The sequence below is a fragment of the Kogia breviceps genome, chromosome 6 (genome assembly GCF_026419965.1).
Source record: "Kogia breviceps isolate mKogBre1 chromosome 6, mKogBre1 haplotype 1, whole genome shotgun sequence".
NCBI lineage: Eukaryota > Metazoa > Chordata > Mammalia > Artiodactyla > Physeteridae > Kogia > Kogia breviceps.
Window position 1 is genome coordinate 84032823 of NC_081315.1, and position 17947 is coordinate 84050769.

Here is a 17947-nt window from a genome sequence, read left to right on the forward strand (position 1 = left end):
AGCTCGGAGTTAGGGGAGACTGTAGGATTATATGTTTTAAATATCATAAAATCATTTGTTGGAATCTGACCATACTCTTGGCTAACCACACTGTGATATCATAGCAGTTGAAAGTTTAGCCAAGTATTTTAATTTCAAATAAACTTCTATGTGTTGAAGATGGTTCTGACTGGAATTGGAGCAGCCAGTGTTGACTCTCCTCTTACGTAGTGGCGGGTCTAGAGTTGAAATAGCCTGCCTATTATTTTTTTTCTCCTAATTAGGTAATATTATATCCTTTTGTCATCCTTTCTTATCCTTTAAACAGAGCCCCTGATAATAACCTAACCTGTATGGGCTTATTGTCTTAGAATACTTTATTTAATGTGTAATATCTATACATGCACTAACAGTAGAAGTTAAATAGAGTTTTATTACTAAAGAAGATTCAAAGGACTCAAAATGACAATGTTTGTAAATTTACACTTTAAGGACTTCCCTGGTTGGTCCAGTGGTTAAGATTCCATGCTCCCAATGCAGGGAGCCCAGGTTTGATCCCTGGTCAGGGAACTAGATCCACATGCCACAACAAAGATCCTGCATGCCTCAATGAAGACCCAGCACACCCAAATAAATAAATATATTTTTAAAAAATTTACAGTTTATTACAGGAAAAGGATATATCAATGGCATTAAAGTAAGGATTGCATCCCTGCAAATGCTGACTCACTGTAAGGAGCCCAGAGAGGCCAGGTCGGGCTGCTTTGTTCACCCTCTGTAAGAGTTGAGGTCAGATGCAGCGGTTGGGAACCACTGATGTGAACACAGAATACCATGAAAGCAGAAAGCCCCAAATGGAGTCTTAGGTGGAATTTTTTGTATTTTCTGGTCACATAGACAAATTCCTGCCAAATAACCAGTCTCAACAGCAGAGCTGAGACCAGGTATAAAACACTGATCTCACTGATATTAATAATCAATGTTGACAAAGTGGTACAAACCGCAACTACCCTGAAACTCCTCTGACCCATGGTTACAAAACAACACTGTTAATGAATATGTTTCATGCCTTGACCAGGGTCAGTGCCACGCAGGAACTTTAGCAAAACAGTTCAGGCTGATTCCTGACCTGTTGGAATTAACTGTCACAGTAAGGTTCACCACCCTAATTTGTGGTCAAGAGCTTTCTACGACAAAACAATTATCCTTAGTTTGACAGAAGTTAACTTGCCTTGCAATCAGAATGCACACACAGATTCTAAACATTTGCAATAATCAGTGAGGAGTTGGTACAGATTTAAACAGAAACGAAACCATTCAATAAGAACAGCATAACTTTTTTCACACTTTTATAATGATTTTTTAATTCTTTTGCCTCCCTGATCTATAGCTATCTGAACTTTAAGGTATACATCTGCTGAATGATTAAGAACCATGATCAATCTACCATTAATTAAGTTAACATCTTCCTTAGGCTGATTCTTCTCCATAAGAATAATGTCCTATGAAACAAAAATCAAAAGACATAGCCACATTAGTATTTTTCTATGTAGTCATAGTTAGAGATCTCCTTTTTTCATTCATTTTGAGAATGTAGACTACTTCTGGATGTTTGTTTTTCATTCAGCTCACTTCTTGGCTCTTCAAAAGGGAAAAGGTTTTTTCAGGGTCTTTCTCCCCAACAGGCATTGAAGTCCAAGCTAAGACAGAATATTATTCTTTTGTTTTAAGCCTCATCAGAATTGCTGGATTTTCCCTTTTGTAAAACACATTTATTGGCTCCTTTCCTCTCAGCAATAATTTCACCTCTCTTTCATTAATCATTAATTTAAATCCAAACCTTTCCTCCCTGAAATAGATCCCTGTGGTTCAACCACTGGGCTAGTCCATTTGATTTGTAGCAAGATGAGACATGGCTGGATTTCCCTTTCAGTCCATACCTAATTGTAGGGGGTCAGATTAGGTAAGTAGAGAAAATGGAGCTATCCTGCCCACCAGCAACAAAACATTGGTACAGTTAGCCCCAATGTGGCAAAGTGGGGGAAGGGATAATCTATCCTACCAATCTCTTTGGAATTCTTGCATTAGGTTCAAATTAATAGGAACAGTATCTTGTTTTACATTATCAGCCTCTGGAGCCTTAATTACACACCTAGTCTAGAGACTATGAATTTGGCATTTGTTATGGACTGAATTTTGTGTAACCCCCCAAATGAATATGTTAAACCCTACTCCCAATGTGATGGTTTTAGGAGGTGAGGTCTTGGGGAGGTAATTAGGATTAAATGAGGTTGTAAGGGCAGAGTTCTCATGAAGGGAGTTAGTGCCCTTATAAGAGTCATGAGGGAGCTTGCTGCTCTCTGCTTTCTGCCTTGTAAGGATATAAGCAGGTGCAGTTTGCAACCTGGAGGAGGGTCCTCACCAGAATCTGACCATGCCAGCACCGTGATCTCCAACTGCCAGCCTCCAGAACTGTTGTTCATAAAGCATCCAGCCTATGGCACTTTGTTATAGCAGTGCAAACAGACTAAGACAGCACTGAAAAAGAAAATTATGGAGGACTTGTATTTAAATTCCTGCATCATTTCTCATTCTTTTTTCCCTACTTCCACTGTAAAAGCATAACAATTTTTCAAATGGAGACATGACGTTAGTCAACTTTGTGTTAAGTTGCAAAATACAAACTATAGGTTTGTAGACCAATCCTTCAATCTATCATCACCCCTACATCTTTTTAAGCAGCTGTGCTTAGTTCAATTGTCTATTAATCTACCACTTTGAGGGTGATAAAGAATATGATAAGTCCAGTCCATTGAACGTGATGTTTCTTTGCCCATTTTAGTACCATGTGGGCAGAGAAGTGAGTGTCTTGATCCGAGGAAATGTGACTAGGAGGGCCAAACTGGTACAAGATTTTTGTTCTAACATTTTTTTTTTTTTGGCTGCACCACGTGGCATGTGGAACTTCTCTGACCAGAGGTTGAACCCATGCCACCTGCAGTAGAATTGCAGAATCTTAACCACTGGACCACCAGGGAAGCCCTATTCTAATTTTTTGATTATATTAAAAACATTGGCTTCAGTCACTGGGTATGCAAAGCCAAACCCAGAATATGAATCAGGTTCTGTTAATATCCATCTAAGTTCCCCTAGGGCAATAGATAAAGGGTCAATATTACCTACTTGCCAGCTATGAACTGGACATTCTCCCTTGGGAATACTTCCCAGGGCTAATTGCAAACACTGCTTTTCTGATGGCAAACAGAATAATTATTATTAATGGTTTAAGCTTCAGTAAGGGCCACTGGTATATTTGTCATTTGGTCCATTGATGCATGGTTTGAATTCCCCCATGTCAACTCATTTCATGGACCCAGGTTGCCACTTCAAGTGGTCAAGCTAAGTCATCAACTTGTTGATTCCCTGCCTAAGGCTTCTTTGCTGAGCATTCACATGTCCCACTTTGGTTTGCTCTTAGAATTTGCATAAAGATTTCCAGGGGCTTCCCTGGTGGCGCAGTGGTTGAGAGTCCACCTGCCGATGCAGGGGACACAGGTTTGTGCCCCGGTCCGGGAAGATCCCACAGGCCGCGGAGCAGCTGGGCCTGTGAGCCATGGCCGCTGAGCCTGCGCATCCGGGGCCTGTGCTCCGCAATGGGAGAGACCACAACAGTGAGAGGCCCACGTACTGCCAAAAAAAAAAAAAAGATTTCCAAAGAGTAGTACCCCTTTTATCATCCAGTTATCTATGGCCCACTTGCCAGACCAAATTGCATATCCATTGGTCAAGAGTCAGTATACACTCAAAAAGTAGGACATTTACTTGTATCTAATTCTATCACTGACAGGAATACATCCTATAACTTAGCTCCCTGGACCAAGTTGTTCTTATCTTCCCTCATGAGAATTTTACTATCTGCTGGACACCAAATCACAGCTTTCCTTACTGAACCATGACCTTCAATTCTGGAACATCTATCTGCAAACCAGGCAAATTGCCTAATATCCTTGAAAAATTGGTGGAAGTGAGGGACCCAATTCCACAACAGCAGCAGGCAAAGCCAGTCTTAGGTTACTCTAAAGGCTCCCATTTTGCATGTTCAACTAGTGTTGGCCAAAAGGTCGATGGATGTATCATTCCTTTTAAAATTTTACCTAATAGAGGAGAAATTTCCATTCAAACATACCTATATCAATTATACATTCAGGTAGAGGTAATACTTTCACATAAATTTGAAAAAATCTATGTTCTAAATTTCTTTTTCTTTTTGGCCATACCACACGGCATGTGGGATCTTAGTTCCCTAACCAGGGATCGAACCCGTGCCCCCTGCATTGGGAGTGCAGAGTCTTAACCACTGGACCACTAGGGAAGTCCCATACATTCTAAATTTTAAACATATTTTAATTTTCATTCCTTTTACAGTAGCATGCCATATCCCTTAAATTAATTCTATCACCCTAAGGGGTTGATTAGCAAGCCTAACCAGTATTGTACATTGTGCACATATATTCAATGGATCTAAAAGTTTATTCTTTACTCCCAAGCCATTTTATATAATCTTGGTGTTCAACTGATATATCAAATTATCATCTTGAGCTGAATACTGTAAGAAACAAGAGCTCATAAATCAGTGGCTGGATAAAATACCCTATAGACAAACATTTTAAAATAGGGGTGGAGGTTGCATACGCCACTTGACTCCATTAATTATACCTTTGGATTTCTTTCTTTTTTCTTTTTTTTTTTTTTTTTTGTGGTACGCGGGCCTCTCACTGTTGTGGCCTCTCCCGTTGCGGAGCACAGGTCCCAGACGCGCAGCCTCAGCAGCCATGGCTCACGGGCCCAGCCGCTCCGCGGCATGCGGGATCTCCCCGGACCAGAGAACAAACCCGCGTCCCCTGCATCGGCAGGCGGACTCTCAACCACTGCGCCACCAGGGAAGCCCTGGATTTCTTATTGATAGAAAGGATTCTCAAAGATAGCGAGTATGTAAAGCTGTAATAGGATTTGATCAGAGAAATAGTACCACTGGGAATAATATAGTATGTTTTATAGAGATTTGACCTTACACAATTGTGGAAACTGGTTAGATAGTTTATGTATGGCTTTTGCTTCTATGTCTGGTGCCGGACCTGATGCTAGCATGGCAGGAAGTCAAGAAGGAAAGATGGACATGAAGTGGGGAAGAACAAAGACAAGGTGGAACCTGCCTTGTTCCCTTACCACCTCTAAGCTTCTAACCTTAGTGATTCAGATGACCTGCAATAGAAGCTAGTATCCTTCATTATGAAGCTAAATGTACAGTAAACCCAGGAGGAGAGTTGGAGAAACTGAAGAAGGAGATCCAGCAGGAAATGGATTGCTGTGGATCCAGCGGATGCCTCACATCTCCAAAGTGAGTCAAAAAATCAGTGACAACCTGTGTGAGCTACAACAGTACCTGATACGCTGCACTGACCCTCTGAGTGTAAAAAGATGACGACAATGGTGAGTTGTATGGTATGCGAATTATGTCTCAAAAAAGCTGTTTTTTGGTTTTGTTTTGTTTTTTTATATAGCTGCTGTTTTACTGCTGCCTTCTTAAATCTCACACAAAACGTCTTCTATCGTCCAGGCTAACCTGTAAGTATGTAGGGGAGGGAATTTCTGGGAATCATAGCTCAGCTTAAATAAGTTACCACTAGGGCTTGGCTTCCCTGGTGGCGCAGTGGTTGAGAATCCGCCTGCAGAGGCAGGGGACACGGGTTCGTGCCCCGGTCCGGGAAGATCCCACGTGCCGCGGAGCGGCTGGGCCCGTGAGCCATGGCCGCTGAGCCTGCGCGTCCGCAGCCTGTGCTCCGCAACGGGAGAGGCCACAACAGTGAGAGGCCCGCGTACCAAAAAAAAAAAAAAGTTACTACTCTATAAACCTGCCGCAAATGTTTTCTGTTCGGTTATATAAATTTTTAAATTTAATTAATTAATTTATTTTGCTGCGCTGGGTCTTTGTTGCTGCATGCGGGCTTTCTCTATTTGCAGCGAGTGGGGGCTACTCTTACTTGCGGTGCGCGGGCTTCTCATTGTGGTGGTTTCTCTTGTTGCAGAGCACCGGCTCTAGGCGCGCAGGCTTCAGTAGTTGCAGCTCGCGGGCTCAGTGGTTATGGCTCACAGGCTCTAGAGAGCAGGCTAAGTAGTTGTGGCACACGGGTTTAGTTAGTCCATGGCATGTGCGATATTCCCGGACCAGGGTTTGAACCTGTGTCCCCTGCATTGGCAGATGGATTCTTAACCACTGTGCCAAAGTCCCAGATTATATAAATTGTGTTTAAAAATGTAAACTTTGAAGTTAGATGGAGAATCCATGCTCTAATTCTAATAAAGTCATCATTGGATATCAGTAAAAGGTTCTCTATCAATATCTTTGCACTTTAAAAATGGTGTGCTTGGACTTCCCTGGTGGCACAGTGGTTGAGAGTCCACCTGCCGATGCAGGGGACACGGGTTCGTTCCCCGGTCCGGGAAGATCCCACATGCCGTGGAGCGGCTGGGCCCGTGAGCCATGGCCACTGAGCCTGCATGTCCGGAGCCTGTGCTCCACAACGGGAGAGACCATAACAGTTGGGAAAGCGTTAACTAGTACTAAAAGTTACGTTTGTAAATAGTTACACTTTTTTTGTCCCTAAGAATAATACAAGCTATCTATTATTGTACCAGGAATCATTATTTTTCAAAAAGCAAATACACGGCTTCCCTGGTGGCGCAGTGGTTGAGAGTCTGCCTGCCAATGTAGGGGACATGGGTTCGTGTCCCAGTCCAGGAATATCCCACATGCCGCGGAGCAGCTGGGCCGGTGAGCCATGGCCGCTGAGCCTGCGCGTCTGGAACCTGTGCTCCAGAACGGGAGAGGCCACAACAGTGAGAGGCCCGCGTACCGGAAGAAAAAAAGCAAATACAGTTTACATCTTGGAGATCTTTAAGAAGCCAAAGCAAACTAAAACTATTAAAATTATTAAAAAGATGGGGAGAAATAGTCTTTTCAACAAATGGTACTAGGACAGCTGGGTCTCCACATGCAAAGGAATTAACTAGGATCCCTAACTCACATCATATAAAAATTAATTCAAATGGATCATAAACCTAAGTATAAGAGCTAAAGCTATAAAACTCAGAAAAAAAATATAGGGGCAGGGACTTCCCTGGTGGTGCAGTCGTTAAGACTCCGTACTCCCAATGCAGGGGGCACAGGTTTGATCCCTGGTTAGGGAACTAGATCCCACATGCGTGCCACAACTAAGAGTTTGCATGCCACAACTAAGGACCCCACATGCCGCAATTAAGGAGCCCACCCGTTGCAACTAAGTAGCCCACCCATTGCAACTAAGACCCATGGCAACCAAATAAATAAATAAATAAAATATTTTTAAAAATATAGTGGCGGGCTTCCCTGGTGGTGCAGTGGTTGAGAGTCCGCCTGCCGATGCAGGGGATACAGGTTCGTGCCCCAGTCCAGGAAGATCCCACATGCCGTGGAGCGGCTGGGCCCTTGAGCCACGGCCGCTCCGCAACGGGAGAGGCCACAACAGTGAGAGGCCTGCGTACCACAAAAAAATATATATATATATAGTGGCAAATCATCATGACCTCAGATTAGGCAATAGTTTATTAGATATGACACCAAAAGCAAAAAAAAAAAAAAAGGATAAACTGGATTTCATCAAAATTAAAAACCTTTGTGCTCCAAAGGGCACTATCAAGAAAGTAAAAACACAACCCCACTGAAGAGAAAATATTTGCAAATCATATACTTGATAAGGGATATTTTATCCAGAATATATAAAGAACTCTTACAACTCAACAATAAAAAGACAATTTGATTAAGAAGTGGGTGAAAGATATGAATATTTCTCCAAATAAGATATGCAAATGGCCACTAAGCACATGCAAAGATGTCCCACATAATTAGTCATTAGGGAAATGCAAATCAAAACCACATTGAGATACCTCTTCATATGCAATAAGGGGGTTAAAATTTTTTTAAAACAAGTGTCAGTGAGAATGCAGAGAAATTGGAACTCTCATACATTACCGATGGGATGTAAAATGGTATAGCCACTTTGGAAAACAGTTTGATTGCTACTTAGAATGTTGAATTTAGAGTTACCATATGCCCCAGAAATTCTCCTGCTACATCAGAATAGGCAAATCCACAGAAATAGAAAGCACATTAGTGGTTGCCAGTGGATGGAAGGAGGAGGTAAATGGGAAGTGATTCTTAATGATTATGGGGGTTCTTTTTGGAGTGATGAAAATGTTTTTTTGTTGTTTGTTTGTTTTTGCGGTACACGGGCCTCTCACTGTTGTGGCCTCTCCTGTTGCGGAGCACAGGCTCCGGACGCGCAGGCTCCGGACGCGCAGGCTCAGCGGCCATGGCTCACCGGCCCAGCTGCTCCGCGGCATGTGGGATATTCCTGGACTGGGACACGAACCCATGTCCCCTACATTGGCAGGCGGACTCTCAACCACTGCGCCACCAGGGAAGCCCCAAAGTAACATTTTTAAGCATCAAGGAAGTTCTTTATGCAGAGAATTCTTTTGAATTAAAAAATTTACATACAAAATCGTGTGTATGTGTGAGTGTGTGGGTACATTTCTAGGAGATTTTATACACTCATAAGTTCTTGTAGCTACCACCACAGACAGTCTAGAAAACAGTTGAGCACCTGAATGAATTCCCTCCTGCTGCCCCTTTGTATTTACATCATTTTCCACACCGTCTTGCTCTACCACTGACCTGTGTGCATTATATCTGTTCCTGTATTTTAGCTTTTTTCAGAATGTCATATAAAATGGAAACATACAGCATGTAATCTTTTGATATTGGGTTCTTTCGCTTAGCATAATGCATTTGAGATTCATCCATGTTGTTGTATGTACCAGTAATCCATTTCTGTTTATTGTTGAGTAGTATTCCATTGTGTGGATGAACTACAGTTTATCCATTTATCTATTGAAGAACAAGTGGATAGTTTCCAGTTTGGGACACTTATGTATAATAATGCTTATATAGAGAATCACCTTACAAATTAAAAACTCTTTACAGTGTAAATAATCGTTATTTTCTCTAATACGTTTGTAAAATTTAGCCTTTAGTGTATCAAAGTTCCTTCAAGAGGGGCACCTTTTTTTTTTTTTTTTTTCTTTTGGCTGCGTTGGGTCTTCGTTGCTGCCCACGGGCTTTCTCTATGGTAGCGAGCGAGGGCTACTCTTGTTGCGGGGCACGGGCTTTAGGTGCGCAGGCTTCAGTAGTTGAGGTGAATGGGCTCAGTAGTTGTGGTGCACCAACTTAGTAGCTCCCCGGCATGTGGGATCTTCCTGAACCCATGTCCCCTGCATTGGCAGGCGGATTCTTAACCACTGCGCCACCAGGGAAGCCCTGGAATCTGTATATCTTTTATATCTTGACCTGGGTGGCAGTTACATGAGTATTTACATATGTAAAAATTCAAGTTGTATACTTAAGATTTTTAACGTGGATTCCAAGTTGTCCCAGCACCAGCACAGAACTCCACACAATTATTTGCTCATAGAAGGTACTCAATTTAATTGAACTGAACCAAGACTGCAACAGCAAGATCTGTCCTTCTATAAGCACTCAATAGGTGTTTGTTATCATTGCTGACTGTGATGACTATTTGTGGACTGTGAACCTTCTTCCTGGTCCAAGAAACATTTGCCTGGAAGTCAGTTACATAATGATTAACTAAAGCTACAGTTATTCCAAGTTAGTACTTTCTCTTTTTCTCCTTGAGATTTTTAACTCAAAATGGAAGATTTGGGCAGGAAATGGAACATGTTTTCTTTTTACAATGGGTCATGTTCATGATTTTGGTTTTATCAAAATATTGGTTGTAGATAACTGTGCTATGATGTCTCTCATTTCCTATCCACCCTTTCTCTGCTTTAAATTAGCTTGTCTGTGCCTCTTCCTCCAAGAGTTTGCTCACACGTGATATTACCTTTTCAGCCCCCAGCCCCCAGGAGTAAACTAAGCTAGGCCAATTGGCTTTTCTCTACCCAAAATTTGTAATTGGGATTTAGAAACCCCAGAAGTCTCTTTGGCTGCTTGAAATGGGTAATAGAAGGCTGGTATGGGTATGCATTGCATATGCATTTGTGCATATATGTGGTAATTGACCACTGTCTAGACCATTGCTATACCACGCAGTACCACTTGACTCTTGGGAATCTTTTCACCATTCCGAACAGTAGAAATAAAGAGTGCCCCACCACTCTGACACCTCCCTCTCTCAGCTTTCCCTACTCTCTGTTGCTTTTTCTATTCCCTAGCAGCACCAGGACAATGGTTTGGCAATTTTTAGTCCAGAGGCTATCACCAATCTCAACTCATTGAAGCTGATAATGGTTCAGAGGGTTCAAGCACCCCTACTTTATTAGTGATTTTTTTGGTGACTCCCTCCCCAGTCTTAGACAAGGGGAAAAAATCTCTATCCTCTTTCACAATATAAGAAGAGAGAATAACCTCACTTAGAACACTGCATTCCCTGCCAAAAGGCAACCTTCACTTGTTCTGTCTTCCCCTTATATGAGGAAGGGGATAGTGGTGTGGGTAGTGATGATTTTCTTAACTGGTACCTCTCGCTGGGCCCAGTGGGGAAGGGATAGACTCCAAAAGCTGATGGTTCTTCAAACATAGAATAGGTAGCATTGTGTATTCTTAGCTTTGGGCTCAAAAACAGGATCTAATTTCACTTAAAATGAAAAAAATCCCTGACATAGACAATGATATGAGTTGGACTCCTTTCCAATGCTGTTTCATATAATTAGCAGCATAAGTGAATCATTTCTGGTAGTGACTTGCAAATATGTGCATAAGACAAATTTTACAAGTTTCAGTACTAGCTGTTTTTTTTAATAGTCTAGTTCATTACTGTTTACAAAGCATTTTCACATATATTGTGCTATTTAATTAAGTGTCTGGGCTGTCACTGATCCACAACCCTATCCAGAGATTACATTGGAACCTTCCAGAGCACCCCTGATATCCTAGTTTACTTTCCAATTACCTTTCCTCCTCAAGGTGCATAGCCTCCTTTCCAGATCCAAAAGAATTCTAGTCAGATCTGATCATAGATTAAAGCCTGTCTCAGGAAAGAACATCTTTTCATCAGTTTTATTCTTCCATTAATTTGGCATTTGGACTCCATTTCAGGATTTTTGTACTGTCTGCATATCTACCTTTATTTATCTTTGTTACAATATAAGAAAAATCACAAGGCCCTGTAGAATTCCTGGACTTCTTGACCTCTCCATGATTCTATTTCCTCTTTTTTTAAAAATGTTTATTTATTTATTTGGCTGCACTGGGTCTTAGTTGCGGCACGCGGGATCCTCCATTGCGGCATGTGGGATCTAGTCCCCTGATCAGGGATTGAACCTGGGCCCCCTGTGTTGGGAGCATGGAGCCTTAACCACTAGACCACCAGGAAAGCCCTATTTCCTGCTCTTTTTATCTCTTACACCTTTGCTAGTATGCCATTTGGATTGTGGCTGAAGCTAAAAGTCTGTGGATTTAATCACATAAAGAGATAATATAATGGTTAGGAAGAGGCATTTAAAATCCTCCTGTAATACTTGGGGGTCCTTCAAGATTTACAATCCTAAATATCACATTAGGAGAAAAAATATCCTGATAGCAGAAGGTGATATCCTTTTAAACTTTAGGGAAAAAGACTGAAATACCTTTGTGACAGATTAGATGGAGATTGGGGAATAAAAATAGACATAACTTAATGAATTCCAGAACTCAATTATCTTTGTGTGTGTGTGTGGGGTGTGGGTAGGTGTGTGTTTAACATGCTTCAGAGGATGAAATAAGTAATATTTCTAAAAAGAAGAAATGTTGAAGCGCAGTTGGCAACAATACTGAAGCTATCACATCTGCTTCTCCACACTTATTATTAAACATTATCCCCAGGGTCAGAGCACAAATAGTTTGCCTTTTATTTATTTCATCCTAAATGTCTTTCTTTCTTCCCATAAAATTTCTGAAGTCTTCCTTATTTTCCTTCAGTAGGCCCCCTTCTCCAATTTTTTATTACACAAAATCTTGAAAAATCATTCTATTACTTTCTTAAAAATTGGTACATAGGATATTGTCAATATATCAATTACTACATAGCAAAAAGTGAATATATAAAATCTTGTTTGCCTTTGAAGTTTTAAATTATGAAAATACAACTCATGTTCTCTATCTTCAGGAAATAGTAAGATAGCAATGAAATGTCAAACTTTTCAAAATATAGGAGTAATTTGATTTATTCCTATGACTATAAAAGTGAACATACTTTTTCAAGATCTATTTCTACTGAATTTAAGTTGTATAACTACCTTCAACAGTGAAGGTCTTATACCGAACAATAAAACAGCTCTACTGTGAATTTGAACTGCCTCATTAACTTTATTGGAGTAGCATTTTTAATCAAAATTAATTCCAAATAAATTAAGAGTTTAAATATAATAAATAATTGAGAAGTTAGAAGACATTTGAACTAAATATTTATTAAATGTTTGGATCTGAATGTTCTTTGTTGGACTCAGGATTTTCATATTCATAAATGTGCCCCTAGTGCCCAACACACAGTAGGTATTCAACAAATACCTACTGAAATGAAGATAACCTTCTAGCTCAGAAGTAAAAACCAAACAAACAAACAAGAATCTCAAAGGAAAATAGGAAACAATTGACTAAATTTTTCAAATTTAATCTTAGTACATTAAAATTATAATGAATAAAATGAAAAAGAAGATAGTGAACTGTAAGAGTATTTGAAGCAAATCTGAGAGATGAAAAGTAGAAATCTTTATTTAAAAAATTCTATTTATAATAGCATCAGAAAGAATAAAATATTTAGGAATAAACTTAACCAAGGAGGTGAAAAACGAATACACTGAAAACTAGAAAACATTGCTGCGGGCTTCCCTGGTGGCGCAGTGATGGAGAATCTGCCTGCCGATGCAGGGGACACGGGTTCATGCCCTGGTCCGGGAAGATCCCATATGCCACAGAGCGGCTAGGGCCATGAGCCATGGCCGCTGACCCTGGGCATCTGGAGCCTGTGCTCCACAACAGTGAGAGGCCCGTGTACCGCAAAAAAAAAAAAAAAAAAAAAAAATTGCTGAAAGAAATTAAATACACAAATAAATGGAAAGACATTCTGTGTTCACAGATTGGAAGATTTTATATTACTAAGATATTGATACTATAGATCAATGCAATCCCTATCAAAATCCCAATGACACTTTTTTTGCAGAAATAGAAAAATTTATCCTAGAATTCAGATGGAATCACAAGAGACCCTGAATAGCCAAACCAATCTTAAAAATAAAAAGAACAAAGTTGAAAATCTCACATTTCCTGACTTCAAAACTTACTGTAGAGCCATGGTAATCAAAATAATGTGGTACTGGCATAAAGATGGATATATATAAACACAAATGTAATAGAATAGAGAACCTAGGAGAAAAACACTCACATACATAATAAAATGATTTTTGACAAGGGTACTAAGATCACTCAATGGGGAAAGAATAGTCTTTTTTAACAAATGCTGGGAAAAATGAATATCCAAATGCAAAAGAATGAAGTTGGACCCTTACCTTACACCATATATAAAAATTAGCTGAAAATTGATTAAAGACCTAATGTAATAGCTAAAACTATAAAAATCTTAGAAGAAAACAGGGGAAAAGCTTCATGGCTTTGGATTTGGCAATAATTTCTTGGAGATTATACCAAAAACACAGGCAACAAAAGAAAAAATAAATTAAATTGGACTTCATCAAAATAAAGGATAAATAGAACTTCATCAAAATTAAAAACTTTTGTGGACATTATCAACAGAGTGAAAAGGCAGCTCACAGAATAAGAGAAAATATTTGCAAATCATGTATCTGATAAGGGATTAATATCCAGAATACATAAAGAACTCATACAACTTAACAACAACAAAAAACCCCAACCAATTAAAAAATGGGCAAAAGGGACTTCCCTGGTGGCACAGTGGTTAATCCTCCTGCCAATGCAAGGGACATGAGTTCAATCCCTGGTCCAGGAAGATGCCATATGCTGTGGAACAACTAAGCCCGTGTGCCACAACTACTGAGCCCACACACCACAACTACTGAGCCCACCCACCGCAACTACTGAGCCTGTGTGCTGCAACTACTGAGCCCGCATGCCTAGAGCCCATGCTCTACAACAAGAGAAGCCACTGCAATGAGAAGCCGGCACACCACAATGAAGAGTAGACCCTGCTCGCCACAACTAGAAAAAGCCTGCACACAGCAACAAAGACCCAGTGCAGCCAAAAAAAAAAGAAAGAAAGAAAAAATGGGCAAAGGACTTGAATAGATCGTTCTCTGAAGAAGGTATACAAATTGACAATTAGCATGTGAAAACATACTATCAGGAAATACAAATCAAAACCACAATGAAATACCAACTCACACCCATTAGGATGGCTAATATTAAAAAACAAAAACAAAGTAACAAGTGTTGGTGAGGATGTGGAGAAATTGGAACCCTCATGCACTGCTGGTGGGAATGTTAAATGGTGCAGGCACTGTGAAACAGTATGATTATTCCTCAGAAAATTAAATACAGAATAACCATATGATCCAATAATTTCCCTCTGGTTATATACCCAAAAGAATTGAAATCAGGGGCTTGAACAGATATTTGTACAGCCATGTTCATAATCGTGTTATACACAGTAGCCGAAAGGTGGAAGCAAGCCAAGTTTTAATCAACGGATGAATGAATAAACAAAATATGGTGTGTGCGTGTGTGTGTGTATATATATATATGTAACGTGGATGACCTTAAATTATGCTAAGTGAAATAAGTCAGTCATAAAAGGATAAATATTGTACAAGTCCCCTTATATGAAGTACCATAAGTAGATTTACGGAGACAGTAAATAGAATGGTGGTTTCCAGGGACTAGGAGGAAGGGAGACTGGGGAGTTACAGTATAATAGGCACAGAGTTTTAATTGGTAAAGATGAAAATGTTCTGGAGATAGATGTTGGTGACAACAAATGAATGTATTTAAAGCCACAGAACTGTACACTTAAAAATGGTTAAGATGGTAAATTTTATGTTATATATATTTAACAAGTTAATGGACTGACTTGTGTCCACCCAAGTTAATATGTTGAAGCCCTAACCCCCATTGTGACTATTTGGAGATAGGGACTTTAAGGGTGTAAGTAAAGTTAAATGAGGTCATAAGGGTAAGCCCTAATCCAGTAGGAATAGTGTCCTTATAAGAGAAAGAGAAACCAGCAGTGCCTTTGCACGGAAGAAAGGCCATGTGAGGACAAAGTGAGATGGTGGTCATCTGCAAGCCAGGAAGAGAGGTCTCACCAAAAATTAACCCTGCCTTGATCTTGGGGATTTCCTGCCTCCAGAACTTCAAGAAAATAAATATCTGCTTTTTTAAAAAAATAAATTTACTTATTTTTGGCTGTGTTGGGTCTTTGTTGCTGCGTGCAGGCTTTCTCTAGTTGCGGCAAGCTGGGGCTACTCCGTTGTGTTGTGCGGGCTTCTCATCGCGGTGGCTCCTCTTGTTGCGGAGCACGGGATCTAGTCGCATGTACTTCAGTAGTTATGGCACGTGGGCTCAGTAGTTATGGCTCGTGGGTTCTAGAGCTCAGGCTCAGTAGCTGTGGCGCATGGGCTTGGTTGCTCTGCAGCATGTGGGATCTTCTCAGACCAGGGCTTGAACCTGTGTCTCCTGCATTGGCAGGCAGATTCTTAACCACTGCACCACCAGGGAAGCCCCTAAATATCTATTGTTTAAGACATCCAGTCTGTGCTATTCTGTTATGGCAGCCTGAGCAGACTAATACAACCGCAATTTTTTTAAGTTAAAAAAATTATTGGGCTTCCCTGGTGGCGCAGTGGTTGGGAGTCCGCCTGCCGATACAGGGGACACGGGTTCGTGCCCCGGTCCGGGAGGATCCCACATGCCACGGAGCGGCTGGTCCCGTGAGCCATGGCTGCTGAGCCTGCACATCCGGAGCCTGTGCTCCGCAACGGGAGAGGCCGCAACAGTGAGAGGCCCGCGTACCGCAAAAAAAAAAAAAAAATTATTAATGATATTTTGAATTGTAAAAATAATGCATTGATATGAAAAAATTCAAATCATACAAAGGGTAAAAAATCATAAGGAAGCCTCTCACCCCATCCCCAGAGTAACCAATGCCAATAGTTATAAGAATATCTTCCAGAATGCTTTTATGAGTATATAAAACATATATTTATATTATAAACATTTTCTTCTTCTAAAGCAAGAATCAAAGTAGGATCTGGTTCAGAAAGGGAAGATACCTTCAAGTTTGTTAATGCCTAAAACATAGTTTAACATATTCATCCATTCCATCCATTGTATATTTAGATTATTTCTAGATTTATTTTCCTCCGTTATAAAATGTGATTAACTTCCTTATAATCACTTAAAATTATTTCTATTCTCGAGTTTTTTAGATCCTAACATACAATGCAACATTTAGCCTTTCCATTACCATTGTTTACGTAGGTTATTTCCCTATTTTTCTCCCATCATATAAATGTAATTCATATCTCTACAGTGTTACTCTTTTAAATTATTTCATTAAGTTTCTAGTAATGAAAATTGGTCAACAGATGTGGTATTTTTATGGAACTTGGTATATATTGCCAAACTGATTACCTGCCAACTTACATTTCTACAGCAGTGCTAACAGTACCAATATTAGATACTCCTCTTTAAAAATATCTCCCTCTCTGCTAAAAAAGAAAAAAAACACAACTCCCTAAAGTAGTAGTTAAAAAAGGAAATCTTAATTTGCATTTTTGATTACTACTGAGATTGAAGATTTTCAAATATCTATTAGTCATTAGTATCTCCTTTCTGTGTGTAAACCATCAACTCATACTCTTTACTCATACATGTATTAGAGGCATTAATATCTTCTTATTGATTTGTATGAGTCCTTCATACATTACTCTAAATATTTCCCAGTTGGTTTCTGTCTTTTAATTTTATGTGTCCATTCAACAAATATTCACTATCTACTATGTTCCAGGTACTATGGTGGGAATTCTACATTATTTTCTAAATTACTTTATATAGAGAATTACACACATACTTTTTCATTCTTCCATTGTTTAAAGTTTTGAAAGGTTGAACTTAGATCAGGGCAAAAACCCACATATGATCCTGTATCACTGTCTGCGTGTCAGAGCTGGGCCTTTCTATCTCTCATGAGATTGCAAGCAGATGTTGGGCAAGGAGTCATCGAATGCTTGATTGGGGTTGCAGGATGAGCCCATTTAAGGTAGTTCACTCACATGAGGATAAAGTGGTGAAGCTGTTGGTGGAGGCTTTTGTTCCTCTCCACGTGGGCTTCTTCATACACAGGTCTGCTTGAGTGGAGTTTCATGGAGCCCAGCTTCCTCCAGAGCAAGCAATCCAAGAGAATAGGGTGGAAAGCTGCAATCAGTGCCTTTATGACCTAGCCTCAGAAGTCACACACCTTCAGCTGTATTCTACAGGTCAGAGTAGCCTTCATTCAAAGGGCTGGAGGAGTATATATTTCCAGAGTGGAGAATCACTGGGGGTTATCTTGGAAGCTGGCTACCAAAGATCCTAACACCTTGATTTTCCTGTAATTTACTTTATAAAGCAAATACTGATAATTTTGCAATATTGTGTACCAGTCCAATTTTGCAGCATACAGTTCTTTTAAACACAGCTGTGTTTTCAAACACATATGTGCGCATGGGTGCACCCAAATATTTGAGACTTTGTTACACAATTAAGGTTCCACAGATTAAAGACCCTCTGTTACAAGGTCAGCCTATGAACTTCATTAGGGCACTAGATTCCACTTCAAATTCTGAATTTGAGTAAACAGAGTTC